The sequence below is a fragment of the Hemicordylus capensis genome, chromosome 1 (assembly GCF_027244095.1).
Source record: "Hemicordylus capensis ecotype Gifberg chromosome 1, rHemCap1.1.pri, whole genome shotgun sequence".
Lineage (NCBI taxonomy): Eukaryota > Metazoa > Chordata > Lepidosauria > Squamata > Cordylidae > Hemicordylus > Hemicordylus capensis.
Genome location: NC_069657.1, coordinates 275455205 through 275482645, shown reverse-complemented (window position 1 = coordinate 275482645; position 27441 = coordinate 275455205). Strand labels below are relative to the sequence as shown.

The 27441-nt window shown below is 41.1% G+C and overlaps 1 protein-coding gene across 1 annotated transcript in view; it reads left to right on the top strand.

Annotated features, from left to right (window-relative positions):
* Window positions 1-11638: 11638 nt before the first annotated feature.
* Window positions 11639-27441, top strand: part of LOC128340345 (visinin-like protein 1) — a 156334-nt gene continuing 140531 nt past the window's right edge. Inside the window, exon 1 of the mRNA XM_053285340.1 lies at window positions 11639-11969. The gene's annotated coding sequence lies outside the window, so the exon portion shown is untranslated. The remainder of the gene's footprint in view (window positions 11970-27441) is intronic.

The following is a 27441-nucleotide window of genomic DNA, read 5'->3' as shown; positions in this document are numbered from 1 at the left end:
GAAGCCTACAGGCAGGAGTTGAAGGCATGGCCTCTCTTCTGCTGTTACTCCCCTGCAATTGGTACTCAGAGGCATCCTGCCTTTGCGGCTGGAGGTGGCCTATAGCTCTCCAACGAGTAGCTGTTGATAGACCTCTCCTCCATGAAGTTATTATGGGGATCCCCCCCTCCCCTCCCCGAGAGCGCCATAGTCTGCTAGCCACGGCTGCTTGCAGAGGATTGAAAAAACAAGGTTAAGGGAGTGCTTGCATTTTGGAGGGAGCATTTTGGAGGGTGGCTCCATAGGCGGGTGTGCCACTGCAGTGCCACTGGAGTTGGGCCAATTCCAGTGATACACACACACATGCAAAACCGGTTTTACATGCACATGTGAGTAGCCCGGTCACACACGTATGAATAGCCTCTCATGACTGACAGCTCCCCAGAGTTCTAAGCCAATTTGCAAAAAAGTAGGCTTGCACCATTTCATCACAGTGAGAGGAAGAAAGGTTTGACATTTGTTAACCTTCCTATTGAGAAGGAAAAGAACACTTGCAGGACAGTTGGAACACTCTCAGTTGACTCCTGTAAGATTCAACTGCCTTTCCCTGCATGGCCATTCCCTGCATAACTTCTCTGAATGTGATGATTTTAGGTTTTTGGTCTAAAATATGCTACCATAGTTTAATCCTCAGCCATGGATTAATACAGCCTTTTGTCAGGGTAGAAACACTAAAATTGGGCACTCATTTGTCTCTTTAAAAGCATCCGGTTTCCAAGCTGCAGTTTGTCACCAGCAGCCCTGGTTACACAGTGAGGCACTTCACACGACTGGTGTGAAGCGCTGAAGGAGGTTCTGCGGGGAGAGAGGGCTTAGCCCGCTCTCTCCACAGACGATCAATTGGCAGCCCTGGCCCACACGACTGCCAGCTCCGTCATGGAGCCTACGGCAGCTGCGGGGATCGGGACATCCTGGAGAGACCCCTTGATGGGGGTCTCCTTGTGTATCTCCATGGCACAGAACCACACCATGGTGGCACACGATCCAAAAACCCGGGTTAGCGGAGCATTTGCTCCACTAACCTGGGCTAAGGAGAGGGGTACTTTGGCGGGCTAGCCATCAGGAAACCATCAGGCTCGCATGCGAGTTCTCACGATGGGGAAAAACTGGGCTGGGCTTCTTTAGCCTGGCTTTCCCCCATCGTGAGAATAGCATCTAAAAGCAACCCCTTCCTGTCAATCTGTACAACCACATTGCTACTTTCACTCCACTGCACAAATGAAACTCGGTCCTTACACATCAGAAGGCAAAGTGGAAAGACACATGCAAAGAAAAGCATTTCCCCCAAATGTTGCCTATAGTTTTGAAAATCTACATTAGACAAGGAACCAGGTCTCATGATCAGTGAGACTCGGTTCCTAGCCATGAGCGGGAAGTACCACCAGGCTCGGCTGCAAGCCTGGTGGTTCTTACGATCACAAAAATTGGGCTAGGATTTTCCTAGCCCGATTTTTGTGATCGTAAGAATAGCCCCAGTGTCTGACATCCTGACTACATTTTACTTGAGGAAGTCCCGTTGAAATTAAAAGGACAAGTTAGACAGTGGATTTATTTTAAATATACTTCAGGTGGTTTACGTAAACCTCTTGGAGATGTGTATAAAGTCTGTTTCTGGGCCCAATTCAAAGTGCTGATTTTAACCTTTAAAGCCCTAAATGGCTTTGGACCTGGCTACCTGAGAGAGTGCCTTGCCCCATATGTCCCAACTCAGACCTTACGATTTTCTTTGGAGGCCCTCCTCTTAGCCAAACAAGGTGAAGCGGGTGGTTACTAGGGAGAGGACATTTTTGGTGGTTGCACCCCATTTATGGTATAGCCTCCCCAGTGAGGTTCACTTGGCTTCATCCCTTTGTTCTTTTGGATACCAGGTAAATACCTTTTTGTTCACTTGTGCCTTTTAAATTTAAATTTTGATTTTTAAATTTGGTTTTAAAATGTATTTAAAAGAGTTTTTTAATTGTTTTGTATTGTATTTTGTAGTTTCTCTTCCCTTTGGTCTGTTATGATTTAATGTGTTATGTGTTTTTATTTTATGTTTTAATATTGTGTTGTGAGCCACCCAGAGAACAATTTGTTATGGGGCAGCTAACAAATAAAGTTTATTATTATTTATTACTATATATTATTATTATTTATTACTATATATTAGTCAGTATTAAAATGTGATTAATAAATAATAAATGTCTCCAGCTATTGTTCATGTATTTTGTTACTTCCTGTGGAATACATCATAGTGTATGATATATTCATACATCATAGCATACAACATAGCATACAACAACATCCTTCTGGGCCACCTCTCGAGTATGGGAATCGGAGGCACTGCGTTGCAGTGGTTCCGGTCCTTTCTTGAGGGGAGGGTCCAGAAGGTGGTGCTGGGGGGACTACTGCTCGGCCCCATGGCCGTTGGCCTGTGGGGTCCCGCAGGGATCGGTCTTGTCCCCCATGCTGTTTAACATCTACATGAAGCCGCTGGGAGAGGTCATCCGGGGATTTGGTCTGAGTTGTCAGCAATATGCGGATGACACTCAGCTCTATCTCTCCTTGTCATCTGATCCTAGGGAGGCGGTGGATGCCCTGAATCGGGGGCTGGAGGCCGTGATGGGGTGGATGTGGGCTAACAAACTTAAATTGAATCCGGATAAGACGGAGGTAGTGTTGGTCAGTAGGAGAGCCAATCGGGATGAGGAGATTTAACTGGTTCTGGATGGGGTTGCACTCCCCTTGAAGGAGCAAGTACGAAGCTTGGGGGTACTACTGGACCCGGCTCTGCTTTTGGAAGCTCAGGTGGAGGCGGTGGCCAGGGGTGCCTTTGCACAGCTTCGGCTGGTGCGCCAGCTGCGTCCCTTTCTCGAGAAGGCAGATCTGGCCACAGTTACCCATGCCTTAGTCACGTCGCGTTTGGATTACTGTAACGCGCTCTATGTGGGGCTGCCCTTGAAGAATATCCGGAAACTGCAGCTAGTGCAAAACGCGGCAGTGAGGGTGTTATCTGGAGCTGCCCGTTGGGAACATATCACCCCCATTTTGAAAGAGCTGCACTGGCTGCCGGTTCGTTTGCGGGTCCAATTCAAGGTGCTGGCTTTGACCTCTAAAGCCCTTAACGGTTTGGGCCCGGGGTATTTGAGGGACCGCCTGCTCCCAAGGGTTGCTGCCCGCTTGACAAGGACATCTGAGGGGGCCCTGCTCCGGGTGCCGACAATGAGGGAGGCCCGGCTTTCGTGCACTCGGGACAGGGCCTTCTCTGTTGCTGCCCCTAGACTCTGGAATGCTCTCCCAGTGGCCATTCGTTCCTCAGACTCCATCACGGCTTTTAGAAAGCTTTTAAAGACTTGGCTTTTTACCCAGGCTTTTACATGATCGTTTTTACTGCGGCTTCTCTGTGTTTTTATCTGTTATCTGTTGTCATGTTTTTATGCTTGTTTATATGTTTTTAGCTTGATGTTTTTATTGCTTGATGTTTTTACTGCTTTTATTGTATGTTTTAATTTTTGTAAACCGCCTTGGGGTTTTCTTTTAATGAAAGGCGGTATAGAAATGTAAAAATAAAAAAAATTAAAAAAATATGCTACTAGAAAAATGTAGCATGTTTTTATCCAGTAAAAAATTAATTCCACCCTCTGAAACAATCTATCTGCAATTATACCCATGTTTCCTAAAAATAGCAGATAATAGTAAAGAACTATAAAAAAGTTCATGCGAGACTGAATCCTTGGATGTTTTGGGAGTTCTTATGCATGCAGCCTTTATTGATTTCAAACAGCCTCATTGGGAGCAGAACTTCGTGGATGGGCAGAAGAGAAAGAAGGCTGGATAAGTTGTGTTAAGAACTGAGACTCTCTTTGAATGTTTACTACCCCCACACTTTTGGTCCGAAAGGCCCTCTAGGCAGTGTACAGAGATTAAAACTGTGTAAAATAATAAAACAGTTCTAAAAACAATTCAGTAGTCTACATAATACAATACTGCAAAAGAAAAATAAATAAATAAAGGATATAAAAGACACAAGTATTATGTTATTAGAATTCTGGTCCCATTTATTCAGAGGAGAATTCTTCCATTTATTCATGGGATGCAACATGTGCTACTCTGAGCAATTATTGATTCAATACAGGGGGCAATTGCTAAAAACTGCTTGTTTTGCTGATTTTTTTTCTTTCTATCATCCCTCTGAACTGACTTTTGTGTCTCATCTTGTCATTTTGTGTCTCACTCTTGTCCACTAGAGAATACAGTTTTCCCTTGCCAACCATGAATTTCCCAATTGCGGATTTGATAATCTACAGCTGAGTATCCACCCTTGCCAACCACAACCTGAGTATCCATGGTTTGGCAACATTTTTTTTCAAATTTGGGGTGATTTGGGGAGGTCATTTCTGGGGGTCAGGGGGTCATTTCCAGGGTCAGGGGTGATTTTCAGAGGTTTGGTGGTGATTTTCAGGGGGTTTAGGGGTTATTTCTGGGGGTCAGTGGACCATATCTGGGGGTCAGGCGATAATTTCTGGGGATCAGGGGGTATTTTATCTATTTGTTACCTTGTTTTTTCTATCTTTTCCGACTGCAATTCTCCTAACCCCATTTCCCATGCATTGCTATGCCTTGTCAACCGCGAATTCACCAACCACGAGGGTTTCCAGGAATGGAACCCTCACAGTTGGCGAGGGACAACTGTGTAATGTTACACTGCCACTGGTTGGCTCACTTCCCTAAACAGTGATAGGTTCCTGGGTTTTGCAGTGCACTTTGGATTCTGGTTTCCTTTCTAAGGGGAATCATTGCAGACTGACAGTAGGCCTATTCAAACATAATGTTCAACACTTGTACAAGTGTACACTGCACACAGGTACAGATCTGTGAAAAGGTACCATCATTCACATGTTGAATACAGGCACAGAACTACAGATCCTATCTGTACCTGTATCCAGGTTCACTTTTAAAATTCACATAGGTACAGTCATTCAGACAATCACATACTGAAAGTCCCGTGAGTGAGCAGATGAAATGATGAAGACCTGGTGCAATGAGATCAGGTGGGCCCATCCAGAATATCAAACCAGCGTGCAAATCTTGCCCAAAGAAGAACTGCAATATATAAGCAAGTTAATAAAAGAACATAAGATCTCCAAATCTCTCTTTCCTTCTCTGCTCAGGAGCTTTTTGCTGGGCTTGAAAACTCTAGAAGATTCTAAGGACCTTTTGAGCATGCTCCACAATCCATTAAGAAGGGAGAGGGGAGACTGCCAGTTCGAGAACCAACCAATAATACTGGTAGTAATGGCGGGGGTTACACAGACATCTGTACACTTGTACAGCATAACGTCTGAATTGGACTAGTATCTTTGTAATATTTTGTTTCCTCGCACAAAAATACATGCTGAGCACAGGATGAATTTGGGAAAATAACAGACCAGTCATAGACTATTACATCAGAGAGGTCAAATCCTGCATCCTGAGATGCTACAGCTCTGCACTGACTGCCCTGCATTCTAGACACCCTCTAAAATCCTTCCCTCAGTCTGCCCCAGCAGCTGTCCTGCTCTTTTCACACTGGCTACACACACACACACACACACACACACACACACACACACACACACGCCTTTCAAGAGAAGGCAGAAAGGATAGGGTGATGTCACTTTCAGCTCCTCCTTTCAGGTGGGTCTGTGTGTTCTGCCACACCTATCATGGTGTCACTTATTCCGAATAGTCAGAGTAATTAGCAAAACATCCTGTAGTTCTCTTCACCTATCGGCAGTGATTAACTCACAAAAGAATATACAACCAGCTAACTAACCCAAATACACAGCAATATTCTCATACATATTTCTCAGGTTACCACCACTAATCAACATCCAAATGTAATTTCCTTCCTTTTGTTGTATTGTGCAGATGATATGGTGAGAAGAGAGTAATAAAAGGGCATAGATTATGAGAATGTGTAAGCTTATAAGCCAACAGTTTGGACATTCTAGATCTTTCACTATCCTCAACATCAACTTCATTCATCACTCATCATAAGGTAACAAGTCACATTGTGTTGAACTAAAGTAATTGTTCTGGGTACTCCAATTATATTTTATTACAGAATTTCAAATTCATGCAAACAGAACTTGTCATTACATTAGTAATGCTCTCTAAAATGTATTGACTAAATCACTTAGGCTGTGATCCAGAAACAAGATAAATAGGACCCCTTGCTCTAAACCAGTTGAGAGCAAGGGAATGAAATCAGCCAATATCCAAGTACTGTACTCCATTTTAAATGGTTTGCAGATTTTCTGTAGACCGTATATAGGGGTTGCAGACCACATTAATCAATGAGAATCCAAGATGTACAAGAAACATCATGAGCATATATGTTCTGATAATTCATCACAGTGAAGCATCAATCATTCTCAGTAATGAAGGAACCCTCTTGGCATTAAAGCTGTAACAGAAGTTGAACTAAAAAAGACAGAAAGATTTCATCTGTGCCCCCACTGATTTATTTCTTGTGTGTAGGAAAACTAGAACTAGGATTTGTGCAATAGAATACAACATTCTAGGTTTTGTTTTCCTTGCTTACATGCCTCTTTCCACTGTCTCCATTTGAGTGTTTTTCTCTCTTTAATGCTCACACCCCATCCCCATTAATTTTCCTAGTTTCAAATGTGGGTCAGCAGACAGAATGCTGGACGTCGACCTGGAAGATTTCTGTTCAGGTCCCAGCTCAGTGACCGAATGGCCTTGAGCAAGTGTCAGTTCCTCAGCTGTAAAATTTGATCATTTGACAATAGCTGCTGCAAAAATCTGGGTAGAGAAATGTCACTTTCTGTCACATGAAAAAGTTGGACTATACAAATCCATCAATCAATAGAATAGCTTTTCTTTCCCAAATCCTAGATCTTTGTGCTTCTTGCCTGTTTTATGTTTATTTTGGAATTTCTGCCATCTTTCTACTTCCTACCTGTTTTTTCCCCAGACATAAGCTCACTGGGTGGGATTTAGCAATTTGCACTTTCTCATCCTTCTTCATAATGTCTGTAAAATGGAGTTGTTACAGTGAAGATTAGCAACCAAAAGTGAATGTGTGTGTGTGTATACCTACAGTGTATATATAAACTACAAAGTGCTTTGCACTTTAAGAAGTTCAACCAAAATAATAAATTTATTGTTGTAGAAATCTAACTTGACATAAAGCATGGTGTCAATAAATAACACAAATAAGAAAAATATCACATTCAGATACCTAAACTATCCTGAAAAATACCAATCATATCAATAGCCCCGGTTAAATCTCTGGCCAAAATCCAGAGGAAGTTACAGTGCAACCCTAAGAACATAAGAAAAGCCCTGCTGGATCAGGCCAAAGGCCAGCATCCTGCCTCATCTGTTCAGGGGCATCCCCGCTCCCCCACCCTGATACAATGGCTAGTATCATTGATAGCCCTATCCTTCATGTATTTGTCTAATCCCTTTAAAAAGCCATGTGGATTGGTGGACATCACCACATCTGGTGGCAGTGAATTCCATAGTTTTGTGTAAAGAAGTACTTCCTTTTGTCTGTCCTGAATCTCCCAGCATTTAGCTTCAACCAATAACCTAACGTTATGAGAAATGGGGAAAAGTCTTTCTGTCCTCTATATGCATAATCCTATGCATATTTACTCAAAAGTAAGTCCCACTGTGATCAATAGGTCTGCTCCTATGTACACAATATTGCAGCCTTAAGCTTTACTCCTAGCATTCTTGCCTGATAGTAAGCTCACTGAACTGAGACTTACTTCCAAGTAAACATGTATAGGATTGGACTGCCAGCTGTACTGCCAGCTTGATGAAAACGCTGGGATTTAAATTAATTGAGACTCACTTGTCCTATGGATTTCAGTGGTACAAGTGCAGGGACCTTTCTCTAAACTGGGGTCTATCTCACAGGTTGATTGTTAAGGATAATAAATGAGAACATGGATTCAAAGCACTTTCTTCACTAAAGTTTAAAAATATATAATCCTAACCCTCCAATCCTCAACATATCTGCCTATAAATAACCCACTGTACTCAACTGGAGTTTCTAGTCAGTAATGCTTCGGATTGTACCCCTAAGAGGTATTAGAATGTGGAACTGCAGAAGAAATTAAAATACAGAGGCAAAGCAACAGTAAGAAGTAGAAGGTCCAGGCATGTACTAGTTAAGTTCCTAACTTCCATTTGTCATGGTATCTTATACAAGGACAAAGAATTGTAAGCATCTTTACATGCAAGACTTTTGAATGAACCGTGAATGGGTACAATCCAGAAAAGCTAAGCATATTTAAGTCCTGTTCAGAATGAAATACATTCTGTATTGGTTACAATGGTACTGAAGTTCACCTAATATTACCTGGATTGCTTCCAGTGTATTTTAAATTACAGCCAAAACAGTTTTGTCAAATGCCTCTAAAAAGAGATTTCATAAGAGATAGTTGAATGAATAGTTGCAGATCAATGCTGACATAAGTAGTAGTGTGAAAGAACAGGAGGTTATTGGAATGAGACATGAGATGACAGTCCCTATTGCTAGTTCAAAGGAAATTGAAAACTTGTGGATACCACTGGGGACCATCAGTCATCCCTGAAGTCATATGATCCATAATAACCCTAAGCTTAAAATAAGCCAGAAAATGTTTGCACTGAGTGGGAGAGTCAAAAGTGATGGAAGCTCAGCCTGCCGCTTCCATGTATAAAGTTTATTAACCAGTCTTAAGCATGCTTACTTGGAAGGAAGCCCACTGAAATAAGAGGATTTACTTCCAATAAAATATGTTTTGGGGTTGCAATACTGCCAAGTCTGCTGCTACTTTTAGTATTTAATTAGTTCTTAGTGTGCTAGATGGCTGTACAGAAGCTGCCATGAAATCAGAACCCTGTCATCTGCCCCAAACCCTCTCTTTTAGAAAGACCCAGAAGTGTCTTAAGCAAACAACTTAAGACACTTCTGAGAGGTTTATTCAGGAGGGCATACCTCACCTGTACTGGTCACACATGCTTTAAGAACGGGGATACATAATGCTGTCTTTAATGGCAGACAGTTCATATTGGCTGAAGTAACTCAGGGTTCTTTATGTTTCCTACAGTGGAAGCTGCCATAATCTCTGTGATACAGATACCCTGGAAAGGTGAAGAGCAGACTCAAACTCTCTGCCCAATAAATACTGGCTATGTAGCCTGTATCAACAGCTGTGTTGAGTGTATAGCATTGCGAGGTCCAGTCCTGGACAGAGCTCCTGATTTTTCAAGAGCAGCACAGAAGGGAGAATTTCACCAGATGTAGCTTTTTCTATTACAGTGTTGCAGTGATGGGAGAAGCCACACATGGTGGAATTCTTCCTTCTCCCACACTGTGTAATATGGTATAGATGCAGCACATTTGTTTCTTATTTGTTGCACAGTCTTGCACACCTTCTCCTTTTCATTGCAAGTATGAGAACTCCATGTTTTCCCAGCACTCAGGACTTATTTAGTACCTGGGGAAAAACATTTCCCCTTTAAAATATAAGAAAATGGGAGGTTATTAATAAGGAATAAGAAAAAAAAGACAAACAAGAAAGTGAACTTATGATTTCTTGACACCAGGAATTATGGTAAACGAGTCCATATTTCTCCATAGCCCATCTCCTACTTCGCATACCGACACTAGAGATGTGCAAATCAATTTGGGTACAAAACCATTTCTACCTGTTTGGGTTATCTACCTGTTTGGGTGATTTGTGGACATAATAAATTGCCCCTGTGCTAGCTGGCCAGATTTGGGTCCAAAACAAATCACCCAGATTTTGGACCTGAGAAATGTGTAGATTCAGACCTCCATTTTGTGGCGATCTCTCTTGCTGTCTCTATTTTGTGTCAGGAATTTTTTTTAAAAAAAATCCCACCCTCCCAAGCTTCAGATTGGTGATTTACAGTGTGTAATGATTGCCTGGCGATTCCCCCCTGGTTCCAGATTGGCTCGTTTCCATTCAAATCTTGTGAGCCAGCCAGCCAGCCACCAATCTGCCTTTCTGCCTCATGGGAGGAGAGAGAGAGCCAGAGCCGCTTTGCTTTGCTTTGCTTTGCCTGCCTACCTGCCACCTGGAATGGATTCTCTGCTTTTTGTTCCTGCTTTCCTGATTGAGGAAAAGATGATTTTTCCCCTTGTTGACAGAATCATTGCCTGTGCCTGCTCTCTGTGCGAATCAATTTGGGTACAAAATGATTTGTACCCAAATCTACCTGTTTTGGGAGATTTGTGGACAAAACAAATCACCCCTGTGCTAGCTGGCCAGATTTGGACCCTAAATAAATTGGGCATGGTTTGATTTGGGTAGAAATTGAATTTAAAAAAATTGATTTGTGCACATTCCTAACCAACACATCATCCTGGATATAATACTTTGAAGATAAGTATTTTCCTTTTCTTCTCCAGTTAGTAGCTTCTTAGCATAGATAAATGTCTGCAGTGCTTGGATTCAGACTGAGGTCCAGCAAGTGGGCAAGAATTATACTACCTTCTTCTTGGGCTTTTTTGTACTAAAAAAGAAAAAGAGAAATGCAGCAAAAAAAAAAAAAGGAACAACTTGAAATGCATTTGCAAAGAGACATTTTTATTTGGATTCAAAATCTACAAAACTGAGCTGAAACCAGAGAACAGAGAAATAGTGCAAATCCTAGTTCCTCAAGGTGTGTAGATTAATGCAGACAGGCATGCCAAAGATAAGAAAAAATAGAGCAAAATAGCAACCATGAGTAGGGACTGGGCAGAACAAATGATACCAGTGCAGGAGAGCTCCGAAATAAGCATAAGAAAAATATTAAGATGGAGAGAGACAGACAGCATACCACATGTTTATTTTCTTCAAATTCTTCCTATAAACATCTTGTGTCTTGCCAACCACACAGATACAAAGCTTGAAGATCAAGCCCATAATTTCAGAGATTGAAGTTGAGAAGCAGACTTGGGGGGGGGATAGGTTGAGGCTGTAGACACAGGCAAGTTTTTAAGAGTGTTGCAACTTGCAAGCAGTTGAAGAAAGCTTTTTTTCTTTTTTGCTATTCATGGTGCACACAGATATTCCTTTTGTCTCACTGTTGCTTCCTGAGAAACATGTTTTGCAGAGGTTTTAAACTACACAGAACCCTGCAAAATGAGTTTATCAGAGGCAGAAGTGGGGTGTGTGTACATTCCACTTGCTAAACAAACAAACAAACAAACAAACAATGTTCTATATACTGAACTACAGGAAAAGCTTGTCTTTCTTAGTACTGCTTCAGGCTGCTCCGAGAGTGTACCTCTCAAATGTCAGAAACGTTCTCTTCTTTTTATACCTCATCCTTATTGTTTTCTACAATCTTTCTCAATACTCTGTGGAATTCAAAGCAGACGGAAGCCCCGACCACACTACATAACACTTCCATCCAAGAAGTTGTCTCCACCGCTTTGCTTACCCATCTGCTGTCAACCACTGTGGGCTGCGCGGGCAAGCTTGAGAAAGCTTGAGTCGGAGCTCTTCCCCAGTGCGGGCAGTAGCGTCAGTTACGGCTACTGAGCCTGCTCAGTTCGGAACGAGCATGCTCAGTAACAGCAAAATCGCGGCTGCGACGGGCAGCAGTTTTTAACATTACACCGGCCGGGGTTTGCTAGCAAGCGCCTGCGCACGGCAGCTCCATCCAGCAAGGGAACCTTGAATTTCTTTGGGATTCCTGATCTGCAGTGCAGAGCAAAGCAGAGGAACGTGTTGCAGCTGCTGCTGGGTTTGCAGAAGCGACCCAAAAGGATTTAAACGGCAGAGAGAGGAGGAAGAGGCAAACACGGTCGGACCACTTCACTCCTGCTTCTTAAGCATACCTTATTATTATTATTCTTATTATTTTTTTTAAAAAAACTGCGCCGTTGAGTTCCAGCCTTTGCTTTGGGGGAACAGCACACACCACTAACTGTAAGTGTTCTCTATACTCTTGAATGTGAAATGAAACCAGAATCACTCTAGTTTTCCTTTCCACAACTTAAGCATGGGTGCAGTGACATCAGAATAAAAGCTCTGTTGCCGGTGCATCATCTTGTTATTTGCTAGGTTTAAGGGGGCGATCAGCCTGGAGGTGGTGATAAGAGGGATATGTGTGTGTGTGTGTGTATGTCTATCTATCTATCTTCTACCTTTTTTCTCTCTCTCACTCCCACCTCTTTGTATTTTTATATATATATATATACACACACACACACACACACACACACACGGGTGGGAGTGAGAGAGAGAAAAAAGGTGGGAGGAGATAATTGCCAGTGGTTTCTCAAAATCTATAAATAGAAGCATTTTCCCATGCAAATACCACTCATTAGAAGATGCAGATCTGGCAAAGTTTATATTTAGAATCTTGACGATGAAATCAGATTGAAAAAGATCAGTTCGATATTAAAACCTGTTTGCCGTTTGCAGATTTATCCTTCCCGCCGCCCTCCAATATTGTCAGAGGCATTGGAACTGAGAGGGGAGTGATTGAGATGTGTCTATATTCTAGATAGTGTTCTCCTGAGCCATATGTTGGTACTTAGAAGCTTAAGGCAATGTGCTTAGGTTATCTCTATTCTTTCCCCACCCCCATCCCTTTTTGAATGTTTAAAAACCATCTTAGCAAAAGTTCAGTTCTACATTAATCATCATCATCATCATTCCTCTTGTATGTTGGCTTTTATTTGTCGCCCACACTGAAAGAAAAGGGCATTCACAGCAAATCATTCTAAGCTGTTTTAAGATGAGAAACTGCATGCTCTAATGATTTGGCTTTTATACTTTCTATGCATATATGCACACGTCCTGCATAAGGACATCAAAAGAGACTATTGATCTCTAAGCTAAAAACTCACATCCAGCAAATCTTAAAAAAAAAAACAAAAAACCCAGCTACCAGTGACAGATTAAAGTATTTGGCATTTCAAGTCACTTTAAGAAGCATCAGAAAAAAGGATGTTTTGTTTTCCAGTGAAGTGGGATCCTGTGAAAGATCATTCTCCGCAAGGTCATGCGACTCATTATTATTATTAAAAGAGAGAAACTGCGGGGGGTGGGGGGTGTTACTTCCTCGACGTTCTTGGCTTATGGTGATCGATTTTCCTCTTTTACGAGGAGCACGCGATTGGTACACGTGCGGTATGTTTCAAGGAATGGAGAGCCTGGTGTTTTATATGTGTATGTGTGCGCGTGTGAGAGGAAGATGTGCGTGTGAGAGGGATTGAGTGAGCGCGGGAGCTCCAACCGCACACTCCGCAGTTGCTGTGGCGAGATTGCTTGGTTGGTGGGTGTCTGTGAATAGCACGGGGGTGCGAGTTGGATGGAGATCGCACCACGCCTGGCAGTGTGTGCGAGCCTTACAGGAGGCGTGAGAAGGACGTTTAGAGGAGTCGTGAGATTGCTCCCAAGGAAAGATCAAAACAAAGGAGAAGCAGGTTGAGGCAGATCGGAAAAGAGCTCGCGCGGGAAGCGAGGCGTTCCACTCAGCGACGACACAGCCAATCAAGAGGCGCTCTGATGTCTCGAAGGTGGGGGGTGGGCGGGTAGACTAGAATCCTCCAGCCCTGCTCGCTCGCTGCAGTGTTCCACCTGATTAAGACTGCGGTCCTCCTAGGCACCCTTGTTTGGAAGTAAACCCTTTTGGATTCAGTAAAACTTGCTTCTTTGAAGATGTGCGTTGCTAGATTTAGTTCCATGCCTAGAACTATAGGGACACCTTCTTCCCTAAACAATGCAGCTAATATACAGAAAGTCATCTAAAGAGAAAGGCAACGGGATATATATAGAGAGTGAGAGAGAGAGAGAGAGAGAGTGTGTGTCTTTGAAAACATGGAAAAACATGGATACAGATGCCTGAGGCGCTAGCTACCTATGCATTTGGATGAGGGGTTTGCTACTTCCATCCCAAAGCTGAATTTTAGGGATTTGGGGCATCAAACAAGACAGATTTCCATTACCTGTGCAGGAGTTTGTGCTGAATCTGAAAAATGAAAGCAGTTCTGCTGTAGCTGCAGGTGTTAAAGTACTTCAGCCCACCATAAGACCCATACTCAAGACAGGATAGAGAAATGTATTTGATCCATATATAGTTAGAGAGAAGCAAATGAGTTGGGAGAGAAGGTGTCACACATCCTGATCACTTCTATAGAGCAGAATCTATTTTGGAGGATGCTGGTCAGGTGGAAAGACCAACTGACTGATGGCGTCGCAGTTCAGTTATGCCAAAGTCCTGGCATTTGAGTAAATTAAGTTCCTTGCTATCGGTCTCAATGCTTCGGGCTCCAGTGTTCTTCCTCTACACACCCACCAATGCTCAAACAAAAACAGCCAACAAAAATGCATTCACACACAGTCAGTCCATGCCCCCCTTGTGTCCCTTTACGGAATATTCATTTGCCCCTTTACACCACACAGACTTCGCATTCCCTTTCCCTCTTGGCATATTGCATTGGTTTTTAACCCTATGGCAACCCTGAACACACACACACCAAGCAAGCTTTTTCTTAGAGTTCTCTACTGCAAACCTGTGCATACTTCCCACCTCAATGCATGTCATATATCCTCACAGTTTATCTGGGTAAATCAAATTTCCTGCTCCACCCACCCCCTGCCGCCCTAATGCAGACTGCCCTTTAACACCTTGGTGAAGAAGATCCCTTTCTTCCAACTCCCTTGATCCCCCCCCCCCCGCTTTCATGTAAACAGTTGGCAAACACAATCCCTTTCCTTCATGCAACATAATTCATTTATTTCCTTTTCTCCATCCTAAGTTTACTGTGTTCTGTCCCCATACTTGTTCGGAAGACAGTAGGTATCCTCCCTCTGTAGATTGCATTGCACAGTTTCTGTAGACAATGAACTACCTGGTGCATGATGTGAAGCAAGCGACTGAGATAAAAATCTTCTAATCTCAGGACATACCACCAAAGGAACAGATTGAGGGATGGAAGGTGACAGGAAAGGAAACGCTAGCATTATGTAACTGCACTAAGGTCACTGTAGGGGAGACCAGACCTGAAGATAGAAGAGTGGAGAAAGAGAAGTGGCAGGCAGTTTGTGGGGCAAGAGCGGCTTGGTGTTTAGCAAGGATTTGTAGATAAAACTGCCAAGGCAACAAGAATCCCTTCCCTATTAAATTCATTTTCTATCAAATCACATAAAAGGCTGCTGCAAATACATTTGACCATAGTACTTTGTACACAGTTGACCCTGTTGACCTTGCTTTTTAGCATTGTTTTGTCTCCGCTTTATTGGGTAGCTACCAGCTAACCATCAGTCTCTCCATCTTCCCTCTGCACAGAGAGACGTTTGAGAGGAGAGGGCATTTAGATTACATGTAATTCTCTCTCCTTTAGAGATGGAGCACCTGCATGATGAAGCAGTGGAAAGTGGGCAGCACATGGTCAATGGGATGTTTGCAACCCTCTGTCTCTGTGTGTTGTATAATAATAATAATAATAATAATAATAATAATAATAATAATAATAATGCCCTCTAATGGGCAGGAGAGTGGATTGGAAGGTGTCATTTTGACTTTTCTTTTCAGATGCAATAATGTCTGCAGCCAGTATTACTTAGAGATGCAACCTCTGTAGGAATTTCATAGACGTACACACAGTAAATCCTCTGCATAAACTGTGTCATGCGAAGACTAGAATACCAGTGTCTTCTTCTTTGGTCACCAAAGCAGCAACAATAACAGCAGCAGCGAGTGCTGTTTTTTTGGCAGTCACTGCAGAGCAGTGGTGTGTGAACATGCCAGGCTGCCTTTTAGCTGCGTCTAGCTGCTGCTGCTGCACTCAGGGATAGACTCCCTCTGCAGTATTTTTTTTTAAAAAATCATCCCCTTTGAAATAGTTTAGCTAATTTCGTGGATGTGTGCTCTGCAACCTTATCTGAATTAACATGTCTTCTGAGGGTTTCACATTAAAAGGGTAATAGGTTCATCAAGAATTGTACTGATTTACATGAAGATGCAATAAAAGGGTTCCACATAATTCACACACACACACCCCAGTACTCTTCTGCTAGTCTTGGAGGGCAGGGGAAGCCTCTCCATTTTTAGTATGAGCATTGTTCTCTAAATCCTTTCCACAAGACCACTTAGGAAAAGATGGGGTCAGTGGGTGGGAAGTAAAGTAGTAATAGGGGGGGGAAGTGTTCTTTGAAGGACACTACTTTTTCCCTATTACTACTTTACTATTTATCTGGGCAAAGCTATAGTAGTATTTCATTACATGTAGTGGGGAGCGCACATTCTTGACTTGATCATTAAGATCTTTAAGTGATTTCAGTGTCTATTCTCTTTATGTAGAAGAATAGATAGTGAAAATAATATATGTGTGTTAAGAACAGAATTATTTTATGAAGCCTTAATAACGAAGCCATCTACAAGGTGTGAAGCTGGGCTTTATTGTTTAAAATGAATGGTGACTGGTCAAGCCAATTTTAGATTGTTTTGTAGTACAGTCAGTCCCTGTCTGTGGCAAACTGAGGTTACATAACAATCTTTCTCATCTTAACATGGGCACAGCTCCTTTGATGGGGTGTGTTTCAAAAAGACAAAATGAATTGCAGTACTGATTCAGCTAGGGGGAAAGAAGGGTATTAAGAGAGCATACATTATTTACCCTAGTAGAATAAGCTTCAATTGGATTCCAAATTCCCCATGCATTACATCTAGGAAACGATAACATATTTGTAAGGTGTCACTGTTGAGAATTAAAAAACAGGGCAAAATGATCCTTCTGTAATTGAATCATTATCACATAAGGCGTGGTGCTGATTCAAGTGAATGTGGCATTGGGGAAAAGGAAGTCTGTGAATATGACTTTGGGAATATAACTTTTGGAGACTGCCTTGAGGTAGATGTTTAGGCTGTCAGACCTTTTACTGTCAAATTACAAACATGCCAATATGACATACAAAGTCATATCATATGCTTTGACCTCTTGAAAAGAGGTGGCTTGTGAACTGTTATTTTAAAAAGTGATATTAAAGCAGTGTCATTATTAGCAGCGATGGTTCGATAAGGATATTTGCCATATTTCTTATGCTTGGGGGAAACCCTTTAAAAATTAATAAGACATCAGATTGTTGAAGAAACATTATAACATTGTTTATTCAATGGCATGTTGATTAAAGTGTGGTTATGAAAAGTTTTCTAATACAAGAAATAGGTTTAGCATTGTGAATTTAGCAAGTTATCTGATACATAACATTTCGTCTGTTATGGCGTTGCGTAACCTTATTGTTGCTGAAGTAAATGACAGAGATGTCTGTGAATGCAAACCTAAAATGCACTACACTGTATCAATGAGGGCTTTTTCACTCTCAGTGTCTGTGTCGTCTCTTGTATGATGAAATGCACATACATACATCTACAATATGTGTATGTATAAAGTACACACATTTTCCTCCATGGCTGAACTATGTGGGACATTTGTCTTGTGTGCTGCAATCCTTACAAAATCCTGGTCTTCGCTTTAGAGCAACATAGCTTTATCCTTTAACCCTTCTTGTTTTCCCATTATTTTCTGCAAATTGAATGGTTTTGGATTGATTGCAATGGTCACAAAGTCTTTCCCACTCCTGCTCCATAATAACCTCTGTGTCTTGATGGAGACCAGACTAGTTTGCATTATTGAAAAGCAAAATTATGTCCTGTTTGGTTATTTAATTTAAGTCATCACAATCTTGGCACTTTGGATAACAGTTGCTAAAATCTCCAGGGATTCCATTTATTTTGGCTTCTTTCCTGCCAATAGCACACAGTTCCTCTGTCCTCAGGCCATAAGATTTTACTTCAGCCTTCCTTCTTCACTGGCCACTCCCTTTATATCAGTCCATGATTGTCACCTGTCATTTCTTCAAGTCTCTAATTTTTGCATCCACTGCTTGCCTCATGCATTTCGGCTACCCAGACATCTAGCAACCCTCTTAGCCTTGTATTCATTAGCTAGCACCTTGATTTCACTCACTCATCAAGAGTATACAACTTCTTTGACATTGGGCCCTTTAAAGTTTTGCCACAGTTCCCTTTCTTGCTGGTTCTTCCTTACATTTCTTTTCCTCAGACCTTGACTTTTGCATCTTATTTCCCACAAAGGTAGTGTTTTTCAGCCCAGGACCCACCTCCTTCAACTACCATTCTTTTGAGTTCCCTTTGTGCTATTTTCTCTGCCTCTTGAGACTTCTTCCCATTCAACTTTACAGGCCTCAGTCTCCCTTCAGTACTCTCTAGGACTGTATGTGAGTTTACTACAAACAAAATACCTACTTACTTCCCTCACAGATACTGGAATCTGGATGGCATAGTTTGCGATGAAGTCATGCACCCCAGTGATGGTGAATGTGTAAACTTTTGAGGTGCAAGTGGGTTAACTTGTGAACCGCCTAACTGATTTGAACCAAATTTGCTACAGCTGTAGGGATACATAGGGATGCCTCAGTGGTGTAATTAGTGATGATGTCACCCACCCCAATTTAGTATGGCAGACGTGTTAACATTTGAGGTGCAAGTGGACTAACTTGTGGACAATCTAACTGATTTGAACCAAATTTGGTATAATTGTAGTGAGTGACAAATAGGGACACCTGAGTGGTGTAGTTTGTAATGAGGACATCTACCCTGATCCAAGATGGTGGATGTGTGAATGTTTGAGGCACAGTTGGGCTAACTTGTGAATCATCCAACTGATTTGAACCAAATTTGTTACAGGTCTAGGGACACATAGGGATGGCTCAAGGGTGTAGTTTGTAACTATGTCAAGTACCCTGCTTCAAGATGGTGGGCACGTGAACATTTGAGGTGCAAGTGTAACCGATTTGGACCAAATTTGGTAAAGTTCTAGGGACACATAGGGACACCTCGAATGCATAGTTTGTGGTGATGTCACCCACCCCAATTCAAGGTGTCAGATGCATGAACATCTAATGTGTGAACTGCTTAACCGATTTGGACCAAATTTAGTTCAGTTGTAGGAATAGTGAAAGGAAAGAAGGAAGATTAGTTCTTACTAGAACAAATTGTTTCCTTTGCTGCATCACTTCCTAGCCTAGTGGGAGGGGTAGGCTGAATTCTTTCTCCTAACTTACTCATTTTTTGCATGCAGGGAAGTGGCCTTTTTATTTATTTTTTCTGGTGGGTTTTGGTTATAGAGGATCAAATATACAGACCTGCATCTTCAAATATGCAATTTAGGAAAACTTTACTAGTTGATTATATAATGTGACCCAAAACAAGCTGAATGATTGAAGTTAAGTCTAAGGCCTTATTTAGTTTGGCCAGTGAAGGATAGTTTAGTATTTAGAACAGAACAGAATACTATGAGCAACAGAATTATATATTCTGATTCAAGAAACTTGATTTGTCTGGCCTTGCGTATTGAACACAGTATGCATCTTATCTGGCTGAAAGAATCAAGACCATATCCAAAGATCTGCCTCCCGAGATCCGCCTTTCTCAGAGCAGTGAGGATTCTGTGTATTAGCTGGAACAATAGCCCTGTCAACCAGTGTGCTTGAATTCAGCTCATTTTACTGGCCATTTAATGCCATGTCTCTTATCTTGTAAAGCAGGACTGAGACTGTTAAGCTAAGAGAATAGCCTTAACATATGGAGCTTCAAACTCTGATTCCTCTTCATAGTGGTCATATAAAAACATTGAAAGGTCCTCAGTGGACAATACTGAAAATAACTATTATTTGAAAGCTTGAGCACTGTACTTCCAAGTGGCTGGTCTTGCTTACATTAACAGCTGTGACTGAAAATGGTTTTTGTCCTACTATTTGCTTATGTACAGAGTTGCTGCATTTGAAACATGCTGGATGTGTATATTACAATTAAGTCTTCTGTTTATACTCCCAAATATTATGGAGTGGAGTGTGTCTATGTGTGTTCTCACATTGCTTGCCTTTCCCCCTGACTCATAACTATGCTCCAAGCCATTGGGACACAGAACATAATTTGTAAAGTTAAGTAGGTCTGAGTCTGGTCAGTGCTTGGATGGATGGCCGCATAGGAACCCCATGTACGCCACTTGAATTCCATGATGGAAGAAAGGTGGGCTGTATATGTAGTAAACCGTTATAAGGCCACAGAGCACAGAATTTTACTACCCTCTTAGACTGTGAGGCTGTTCACACGAGCAGCCCTACCCAGACTTGGGCAGCTGGGCTTCATTTTCCCGGCCTCCAGAGATCCGCCTTTCTTAGAGCAGTGTACATTGTGTGGGTGTGCAAGCCGCATGCCACACAGAGGACCTGAGGGGAAAGTAGGTTCAACCCTGCCTTCCCTGCCCCAGTAACGTTTGTGAGAAATGACCTTTCTGTCAGTAACTGTATTACATACATTATTAGTTATAATATGGATCTTATATTATGGATAATTATGGAAAACTAATAATTATCTATCAGATTTGTACACCGCCCCAAACTTTCATCTCTGGGCGGTTAGCAATAGCATAAAACCAGTTAAAAACATATACAAAAAACTGAAAAACAATTTAACAATTTAAAAATAAACCAGAGATTAAAACCCAAAAATTTTAGGAGGCTAAAATACCCTCATTCTCCCACAACTAACTGGATTACCCAGCTGCCCTGATCAATTCCACACCTCCATATTACTCTCTGACTGCAAGCCCTCTACAACACACAATGTTGCTAAGTTCTGTGCAGCTGTGTACAAAATTCACCAGAATGACTGCTAGTAAGAGAGCCAGCGTGGTGTAGTGGTTAGAGTGCTGGACTAGGACCGGGGAGACCCGAGTTCAAATCCCCATTCAGCCATGAAACTAGCTGGGTGACTCTGGGCCAGTCACTTCTCTCTCAGCCTAACCTACTTCACAGGGTTGTTGTGAAAGAGAAACTCAAGGATGTAGTACACCGCTCTGGGCTCCTTGGAGGAAGAGCGGGATATAAATGTAAAAATAATAATAAAAAATGCTAACTAGACCTGATGCAGCACAGAGCCCCAGCTATAATCTATGGCCCGTTTACAATTTTATCATTTTCAATTTTAATTCTACAATAACTTTAAAAACTCTATAGCCTTTTACTTATAGTTCCAGAATTTTAAGTGTTAGCCCATAGTTTTAATCTCTTTTTATTTGTAAACCTTTTAGTCTCCTATAGTGTAACACATGGTGCTTACAGTTTCTGTGCTCTGGCTGCCTTACGATGGTCAAAGACCGCAATACAGCCTTTACAAACCTTATAGGTTCCAACCATTTGGCAATGTTATAGCCTTCTTACTGTTTATACTTCCTCCATTTTAATAGCCAGCACCTGCCAATGTTATGTTTTCTTGCCTTATGCTGGTCAAAGAACATAATAAAGTTATTGATTTGATCTGAATATGGCCCTCACAGTGGTTTCTCTAAGTTCCTCCTTCATTGCCAATCCAAATCCTGTTGTATAAACCAGGGTTATACAATTATGGGAAATATATTATGGCAAACTAATAATATGGATAATTATTATTTATAATATGAGCAGCTTTGTCTCATCTTGCTGGTGAAGAAATTATATAAACAATATATGGCTCTTTATATATGGTTATAGAGTAACACATGGGAAAATAATAATAATGCAGGTCCCTATTCCAGATACCTTAGGCAACAATCAGCATTAACAAAGAATGAAGCAGTGAAAGAAGGAAGGATAGCAAAGGATGAATGGGAAGTTAGGCATAGGGACTGCAGAGTTAATCCAGAAGAGTCACAGAAACCTGAGGGAAGAAGAAGGGAAAATATGTGAAAGAAGAGAACGACCTGGCACCAGATACCACTTCAATGCTGGAGACAGGGAGCATGAAGACAGTATCCATCCTTTGAATCCATCCATGCAAATATTCTGTATCTGAATTTGAAATCATGTGCCAGAGACAGGAAAACAAGATGTGAAGAATTTCAAAGCCAAGGAAATCATTGTGATGTTGTAGTTTAAACACAGCATACCAGGTCTAGAACTTCATTCTATATTTGCAGCCTAGAGGTGGATTGTGAAGTTCTTGCAAAAACATCCAGTCTTTGTCTAGAAACTTCAGTGATGTTGCAACACTGCAGAACAAATACCATATGATAGGTACAGTATAGATATATTTGAAGTGATAAAGCCTTACTACAGGAAGGCCAAAATGGCGGAAACGATGTGTTGATATATAGATGAGATCTTTAGGTCAATCTTCAGTAACTCCTCAATCAGATGATAAATTAGTAATAAATATATCTATACCACCCTGCCATGTGATGGTGCTCAGAACATTTTGCATAGCATTCTTTAATGGCATTCAAAGTTCTTTTATACCAGCTTCATATTTCAATATCTGGAGTGCTTACAGAAAATTGAGCATGACATCAAACCTGTTTAAAAGCAATTAGGAAAACAGGAGGGATAGGAAAAGATCTACTAAAAACAAGCAACAGTAAAACTCCCAGAAGAATGGTAGATAATGATTGCTTTAAAACACATGCTCAGTATACCTTTTAGTATATACATCTTTCTAAGTGTCCTTTCCTCCCAAGTGACATTCTTCGGTAATTTGTTCTAGCACTTGATTATCCTTTCTGATAAAAATGTACTTAAGTTCGATTTCATTAACAATAGCTGAGCCACCTGGTCCCTGAAGTATTGCTTTAATTAAACATAACCAAGTAGTTATTAAGCAGCATTTCTGTAAAGAATCAATATCTGTGCTTCTAGTATTTTTCAACATAATTTTGCCATGGCAGCATGTTATGAGCAAAGAAGATTTCTAATAAAGATCAAAATATTTCTTTTTAAAAAGGGAAACACTTTACATTAAGTGGAGTCCATTACACCTAAAAAGATATCTCCTCTCAGTAATAGGGCTGAAAGAATATCATTTCATTTAAGCAAGATTTTTATCCAGGCCAAATTAATTTGAAATGAGAACATCTTGTTCATAACACTCATAATTAAGGACATGGGTTGCTTGCAATCTGCTGAGGTTTGCTCCCAAGAAGGCTTGGACATAAAAGGCCTCCATTTAAGACCTACAGTCAGAGTGGACAATATTGAACCCAGCAATAAGGCAGTTCCTCACACTTGTGTGTCTTATTTAATCCACCACGCACACTATTAGCTGCAATATTTCATATAATTTTTTCCAAAAAATAAAAAAAATTGGGTGAGGACTAAGAAAGCACCAACTATATCCAACAACTATACTCAAAGGTGCTCTTACCCCTGAATTTCAGGGCCAAAGTCCAGGGCATCCACAGCCCCTGGGGGGTCCCCAAATCCTCTTTAGTCTGTCCCAGATGGTGTCGTTGCCCAGCCAAGCCTGATGATGCTTAATTTGCAGGGGGGTGGCCCTCCAAAGGCCTTTAGGTCCAGGCTCCAAAATTACCTAGGTGTACCCCTGACTATACTCACCACATCATCTGAGGACTAAGATAGGATGCACTATTCTTGATAAATATAGTTGGCACCTATCTTAGTCCTCACATGACTTTTTTTTTTGTAAAGCACTTATATATAACAGCTAATTGTGTGCATAGTGGATGAAATTACACACATGTGTAAGTGCTGCCTTATTGCTAAGACTGATATTCTCTACTTTGACTGTTTAGGAATGCAGTAAGTAAGTAGCAATTTAGGAATTACTAATTATGAACAGAAAGTCATGACTGGATTGTCTCTTCTGAATCTACCACCAATTTGTTTCATTGGATGTTCCTAGTATTATAAGAGTTCTCACATACATTATTAAAATGGGAGAAAAACTTCTCTCTATCCACTTTCTCCATGTCATGGGTACTTTAATGAACCTCTATCTTGTCCTCCTCTTCTAGTCATCTTTTTTTCTAAATTAAAAAGCCTCAATGCTCTAGTCTTCCCTTGTAGTTAAAGTGTTGCAGTCCCCTGATCATATTGGTTGCTCTTTTATGCACCTTTTCCACCATTGTGATCCAATCTTTCCCCCCAGATAAATTGGTGGAAAGCATTATTAGGGGCAGAATAGATAATATAGAACAAGAAGTTGTCAGTTGATGAAGTTCAGATTTCTACATCTCAGATAAAAGAGATGGTAAAGGTGCAGAACAGGAAAACTAAAACTTCACTCACACATTGAACTCAGAATAAGTTTCACTGGCTTATTTTTTAAAAAATAAATGTGCTTAGGACTGCAATGAAAAATGAGGAGGAGGAAGCTGGAATTTTTCTTACCAAAAATGGTGCAAAAAAGAAAAAAGAAAGAGGTTAGGACTTAAAGTTTTTTAAACAGTGAGCAAGATGGGACATGATAGAAAAGTACTAAATTATGTAAAGAGAGTGGCTGGACCACAATTCTTCTCTTTCTTTCAAAATATTAGATCATCAAAATTGATTGACAATGGATAATGAAAAATTGAAGTATTTCATACAACACATACTTAACTTATTGACTTCATTGTCAAAACATGTGTGGTGATGAGTAATTTTAGATTATGATTAGAGGGAGGGCCTAGTAGAGTCTTCCACATCATCACCTAGTAGCCCTGTCACCACATCATGGTAGGAAGTTCTGTAAATTAACTAGGAATTGTGTAAGACAGTATTTCCTCTTGTCAGTTGTGAACCTACTTCCAATCAGCGTCACTAGATAATCCCAAGTACCAGGATTATGAGAAGCACCCATTCAGCAGAAGTCTTTTTCTTAAACTGCTATGGCAATTGTGCGTGGGGGGACGGGGGACAGTGATTTGCCCCAATCTTCCCTTCCCCTAGAACTGCTCTGCACCACCTGAATATATGTCCCTGATGATCATCCAGCCCTCAGGGAATATTTCCAGGTGGTACAGGGCACTTTTGGTGGGAGGGGAGGTCATGGAATGGTCTCCCCTTCCACCCATGCGTGTGCCATTCAAGTACCCTTAGTCAGGGATAATTTATGACATCTATAAACAAATGTGGTTTATAGATGGTTGATAGATCACATTAACATTTAATTCAAGTTCTTGGTGTTTTGTTTTGTTTTTTAGTATTATATAGTATAACTTTTTAAAGAAATTGGTTCAGTGTTTGAACTGGTTTAATCAGAATCTTAATCAACTACAGTCATGGGGGTTTCCCAGTTGCGGTTTTGAGTATCCCCGACTGGGAAATTGTGGCAGGTGTCGCCGACCACGAGCTGAGGATCCCCAGATTGGCGAGATTTTTTTTTGGCAATGGGGAGGTTCCCATTATTTTGGGGGGTTGGGGTGATTTTCAGACAATTGTTTACTGTATTTTTTTACTGAATCGTAACTATGGTTCCCTTAACCCCCTGTTTGCCTTTGATTTCAATGGCTCGCAAACTGCCAATTCACCACAATTTCCCAGTCGCAGATACTCAAAACCGTGATTGGGAAATCCGTGGTTGGCTAGGGATGACTGTAGTTGATTGATATTCTGATTAAACCAGTTCAAACACTGAATTCGTTTTCCCGGAACAGAACCCTCGCAGTTGGCGAGGGTTTACTGTAAAGTTAATTTTAATTGGTGGAGCCCATAGTGAGAGCACAGATGTTTGTTTTTGAGACTGTATCTCTTAGCATAATAATCCAGTAGAATACAAAAATAAATGTTTCTAAAAATGAACCAAAGGTTTGCTTTGCTAAATTGTATTTCAAAAACAAATACCTCCACTGAAGTTTTAGAAATATTGGCTGGTACCCAGACAAGCATTGCAACATGCAACAGGGGGAGGGACGATTTTTGCCCTTCTCCCCTTCCCTTGGCAATCCACTGTGCCTTCCAAAAATATGTCCCTGGAGTTCCTGCAACCCCCAGGTACATATTTTTGGGAGGCACAGTGGACAGAAAAGCAGAGATTGGGGCAAACTGCCATCCCCATTGCATGGGAATCACATTAGTCTGGATGTCAGCCCCTGTTGTCATTTTTTAATCTGTGTAATATAATTGTCACTTGATTAAAGAATTTTTAGTTGGCTCATCATCTGTCTTTAAATTGATTGATTATTTAATTGACTAATTGGTTAAAAGGCATAATGAATAAGCTAAAAACTTGATAATTAAATGACATTCATGGAAAAATATCATTTATGGTTTTTTAAGAAGTGTGGGGAAAATTATAAAATAAAATAAATAAATCTATTGTTTGGCAGTAAGGCAAAGTCAGCCAGGATGCCTTACTGGGAAGGCATCAAATCCTTCTTTAATCTTTAGTTTCTTCAGCCCTTAACCACAATGGTGCATGTTAATGTTTGTGCCACTGTAGCTAAAATTGATCAGTGGGACCTGGTGGTTCAATCAGCCTTTTCTTTCATGCCGTGATAACTGTGCTCTTTTATTCAGCTGTGCTCTGATATGGTTGTATGAGGTTTTTATAATTAACAACTGTGCTCTGATATGTTTTTCATACCAGAGCAACAACATATTAGCAGAAAGGAATGTGCAGTGTGGTATTGGAATGTGCTAACATGAGACTGCTAAAGAGAGAGAAACCTATTAAATACCTTAAGAGCAGACACTTTAGTGAAAATCAAAGGTGATATGAATTTGCAAAGCATGTACTAAGTGCATTTGATTCTGTTTCAGTATTTCCATCTTTATGCCTTTCATTTCTTCAGATATACATTAAATTATTGTTTTCTAGATAATTTCTTCTGGTTATTCTTTTCCACTGTTTCGATCAGAATATAGTAATATTTAACAATCGCAATGTATTAATCCAATTTCAGACTGTGGGATGAACCCCGCTTGTTGGCCACAGAATATATGAAGTTCATTCCAGGCTGGGGCAAGAGTGGCAGGGAGAACCAGAGTGACAGAAGTTTAGCATTACAGTCATCCAAACTTTCTTCCATAACCATGGAAGCTGCAGACAGACTGGGAAGATATGGGAGCTTCTGGCCACAGCAGCAATTCTCCACTTTTTTTTCTTGGCTGGCTTTAGGAGGAAGTCTAAGGATGAAACTACATATTTGGCCCTGTATCTTTTCTCCTATAGGTGAAAAGACAGCTTGATGAGGGTGATTCTGCACTGGAAAGCAACTAGAAAGGGTTGAGCAAGCTATCTCTATCAGTGTTTCCTGTAACAGGAATTCTCAGATGTTGTTGATTACAATTCCCATCACCCCCAGCCAAAGGTCATTGCAGGTGATATCTATGCCCTTCCTTTGCTCCTATTCAAAACCTGCCCCAAAAGCTGTCTGTATCAAGTGGTTTAAACCGGAGATGACTTGCTCTAGTTCTCTTCTAATGCCAATGTTGGAATAGTGCTCTTGTCCCCAGATCCTTCTGCACCGAAAAGTGGGCTCCATATTTGCAGCTCTGCTCCCGGATTCTGTTCACTAGACTGCCAAAGACATGAGTGCTGGTGGGTTCTGGGTGGGTGGAATTGAAAGGCCAAAGATGTATACAGGAGGGGACCCAGGTTCAAAGTCTGAGA